Raw genomic sequence first — 4,626 nt, forward strand, 5'->3', positions numbered from 1 at the left:
GGTAGACAGCATAATGGTCTTGCAAACACATCCACATTTTAATCCCTGGGACCTGAGAATGTGTTATGTTACATGACAAAGAGGAATTAAGGTTGCTAATCAGCTGACTTTATAATAAAGGGATTATTCTGGTGTCTTAGTTTGGGCTGCTATAACAAAGTACCATATCCTGAATGGCTTATAAACAACAAAAATTTATTTCTCACAGTTCTGGAGGCTACAACTCTAAGATCAGAGTGCCAGCATGGTTGGGTTCTGGTGAGAGCCCCATCCAGGTTGCAGTCTGCCTACTTCTCATTCATTGTATCCTCACTTGGTAGAAAGAGAGCTAGCTAGCCCTCTGGGCTCTTCTTATAAGGGCACTAATCCCATTCATGAGGGCTTCACTTTCATGACCCAATTACCTCCCCAAGGTCCCACCTCCAAATACTGTCACATTGTGATTAGGGTTTCAACCTTTTAATTTTGGGGGGCACATTCAGTCCATTGCACCAGGATTATCTGGGAGACAGAAGAGTTAGTGTCAGTGAGAAAGTCTCAACTGGCTTATTGTTGGCTTTGAATATGGAAGAGGACCACAGGCCAAGGAATATGAGGCTGGCATTTGAAGCTGGAAAAGGCAGGGAATGAGATTCTCTTCTAGAGCCTCCAGAAAGAAAGAAAGAAACACAGCCCTGCCAACACCTTGATTCTGACCTGCAGAACTATAATATATTTGTGTGTGTTTTTTTTAAGTCACTACATTTCTGGTAATTTGTTACAGCAGCAATAGGAAACTAATATATACTATCACTTTTTTTGTTATTTACTTTTTATTTCATAATCATAAACTTAACTCTGCAATCCAGCTAGGCATGGGAGGGAACAAGGAAAACATGGAACTCAAAGGGAACTGCAGCGAGAGCACAAAGATTCTAGGATACTGCTAGCAAATGGGGTGGAGGGGTGCTCTCCTGAGCTACAGAAGGAATGGTCTGGTGGTTAAGATAAAACACAAGTCAAACTTATTCAAGTTGTCCACAGTCAGCAATGGTGATCTTCTTGCTGGTCTTGCCATTCCTGGACCCAAAGTGCTCCATGGCCTCCATAATATTCATGCCTTCTTTCACTTTGCCAAAGACCACATGCTTGCCATCCAACCACTCAGTCTTGGCAGTGCAGATGAAAAACTGGGAACCATTTGTGTTGGGTCCAGCATTTGCCATGGACAAGATGCCAGGACCAGGACCTGTATACTTTAGGATGAAGTTCTCATCTTCAAATTTCTCCCCATAGATGGACTTGCCACCAGTGCCATTATGGCATGTGAAGTCACCACCCTGACACAAAAACCCTGGAATAATTCTGTGAAAGCAGGAACCCTTATAACCACATCCTTTCTCTCCAATGCTCAGAGCACGAAAATTTTCTGCTGTCTTTGGAAACTTGTCTGCAAACAGCTCGAAGGAGACGCGGCCCAAGGGCTCACCGTCAACGGCAATGTCAAAGAACATGGTGGGGTTGACCATGGCTGGTAGTACAGGGTTTTCCTTATCGGCGGCGTCTGCAAAGCACACCATCACATTTTTGATAGTTACTTTTCAATTCCAAACAGAGCATGTACACACACCATTTCCTGTACCTTCTTGTAGGCCTAATTATTATACGTACTTCCGAAGTCAGCTTTCCTTTGAAGAATTTATTGAACTCTGGGTTTCTTCATTTCTATCCTAATACACTGTGTTTACAACTTCTGTTATACTACTTGTCATATGTATTTTAATTGTTGATTTTCTCTTTTTCCCAAGACTGTTGAGCTCCCAAGACTAGAGGCCAGAGACTTTTCTTTATTCACAACACCTAGCCCATGAATGAATTAAATGAAGTGATGAATAAATGACAGTAGAAAGCTCTAAATACTTTCAATTAGGAAGTACATATTCTGTGTATGAGTTTGTGCATGTGTATGTACTTGGGTGTGTGTGTTTTAGGGAACAGATATTCTGAGAAATGTTTAAATTTGTTTAGTCCTCTAATTCTGATCATCTGCTTCAACATCCTACCCATCTGGCTGGCAATTCAATCCCTGTTATTACTAGAGTTGTGTATACAAAAGTTCCAGGTTTACGTGGGTCCAGGAATGTGGATCTGGCTCCAACACCAAGGTGGTATACCTTACTTTCAAGATAATTAATGTTCAGCCTTCAGTGTTATCAATGATGTGGGGGATGGGGTGGAGTTGGAGGTGAAGGGGGCTGTATACTGGCTTCCTCCAGTGGGGAAAACTCAGAAGCTTCTTGTCACTTCTAGACTTGGGAAGCTATCTTTTATTCACACTAAGCCCCCCTCTTTCAACTTTTTTTTTCTTTATTGAAACGGAGTCTCGCTCTGTCACCCAGGCTGGAGTGCAGTGGCGCGATCTCGGCTCACTGCAAGCTCCACCTCCCGGGTTCATGCCATTCTCCTGCCTCAGCTAATTTTTTGTATTTTTTAGTAGAGACGTGTTAGCCATGATGGTCTCAATATCCTGACCTGGTGATCCACCCGTCTCAACCTCCCAAAGTGGTGGGATTACAGGCATGAGCCACTGCGCCTGGCCCTCCTTCAACATTTCCTTCCATCTGGAAGAGACAAATACAATTCCCCCTTCTAAAAGCCTAGATTTTGCTCTTGAGGCAAGGGAATATACAGGCAGAAGAACAAGGTACAATTAACATCACCACAAAAAGAATAGGTCTGTTCATTTTCTCACCTCAGGAGAGACCCTTTTAAAGACAATCCTCCTCTTGGGTTTTTTTTTTTTCCTCCACAAAAAGCATTTTATTAAAGAGAGAGAGAGGCAAGTGCCTTTGCGTGAAAAAAGGTAGAAGGAATCCCAGTAATGACATGTTGACATTTTTGCCATTCTGACAAGTATGGGGTTCAAATTAAGTCAGACTTAATTTGATTTGGCAAAATAAATAGTGTGACTTTTTATACATCATCTTGATGGTATGAGATTTATATCTAAATGCAAGTCATGACTTTTTCCTCTGTAATATCAATGTTAGTACTTCATAACATAGTATTCTTACCTGGAGCACTTAATTGTTTCCCTATTTATTAGATAGCTATTTTGGGACTATTAGGTCATTTCCAACTTTTTTTTCTAGTATAAACAAATTAAAATAAATATCTTTATAGCTAAATCCTTGTATAGGTCCTGAATTATTTCACTGTGATACAATTCTGGAAGTGTAATTGCTGGTTCAAAAGAATGGGCCAAATTTAAAAGCTTTTGATATGAGTTGTTAGGGTCCACTAGAAAAAATATACTTTCACCACAAGTGGCAAAGAATGCCCTTTTGAAATGTTCACCCTGAATAAATAAAAATGGAACCTGTACTAGTTTGCTAATGCTGTCATAACACAATATTACAGAATGAGTGGCTTAAACAATAGAAATTTATTTTCTCCTAGGTCTGGAGGCTGGAGGTCAAAGATAAAGTGCTGGCATTTTGGGGTTCTTCTGAGGCCTCTCCTCCTTGGCTTGCAGATGGTCGTCCCTCTATGCACTTGTGCTCCTGTTGTCTCTTCTTGTAACACCAGACATATTGAAGTAGGGCCCCATCCTAATGACATCATTTTAATGTAATCACCTCTTTTGAAACCTTATCTTCAATTATGGTTACATTTGGAGGTACTGGGAGTTATGACTTCAATATATGAATTTGAGAGTGAGGACCAGGGGTGCACAATTTAGTCCATAGCAGAATCCTAACTGCAAAATAAACATGGATGTAATTTTAAAAAGTTGATTTTAAAAAATCACAGTTGCTGCTTTCTGGAAATATAGCTGGCCATAGTCTTTCCTTTCTTTCTCAGTTCATTCTTTCTCTTTCTATGTATAATTTAGATATATTAAAACACACTCTTTTTAGTGTGTGATTCTATGACTTGTGTAACCATCACCTTCCATTAGGTTTTTGTAATCAAGCTTGCAGGAGGGATGGAAGCCAAAGGTAGTCTAAATTTCAGTTATATTTTTAAATGTTTTATTTTTGAAGACTGAGACACCTGTAAGCAAGTTAAAGAAACAAAGTAAACTCAGACAATGATCTAAAAGGCAAAGTAGAAAAAAATAGTTTTTCCCCCTTAATGACCTAGAGTAGGAAATTGACTGCATCATTTAAGTGTTTACATAACACTCCTTTTATTGACTGTCCCTACCTTTACTGATCTAATCTCCAAAAAGAATCTAACATTCCGGCCTGGTGTGGTGGCTCATGCCTGTAATCCCAGTACTTTGGGAGCCAGAGGCAGGTGGATCACCTGAGGTCAGGAGTTCAAGACCAGCCTGGTCAACACTGTGAAACCCCATCTTTACTAAATATACAAAAATTAGCCGAGAATGGTGGTACATGCCTGTAATTCCAGCTACTCAGGAGGCTGAGGCAGGAAAATGGCTTGAACCCTGGAGGTGGAGATTGCAGTGAGCTGAGATTGCGCCACTGCATTCCAGCCTGGGTGTCAGAGTAAGACTCTTGTCTCAAAAAACAAACAAACAAACAAACACAAAAAAACTTAACATTCCAATCATACTGCATGTATCCTGGCTTTCTTAATGTCTCTACAACATTCTTGTATTGTCTCTGATCATCCCTCCAC

The 4,626-nt window shown here is 40.4% G+C and overlaps 1 pseudogene; it reads right to left on the reverse strand.

Annotated features, from left to right (window-relative positions):
• Positions 1–919: 919 nt before the first annotated feature.
• LOC111527492 lies at positions 920–1,508 on the reverse strand (annotated as a pseudogene).
• Between the last annotated feature and the right edge of the window lie 3,118 nt (positions 1,509–4,626).

The sequence above is a fragment of the Piliocolobus tephrosceles genome, chromosome 4, assembly GCF_002776525.5.
Source record: "Piliocolobus tephrosceles isolate RC106 chromosome 4, ASM277652v3, whole genome shotgun sequence".
Lineage (NCBI taxonomy): Eukaryota > Metazoa > Chordata > Mammalia > Primates > Cercopithecidae > Piliocolobus > Piliocolobus tephrosceles.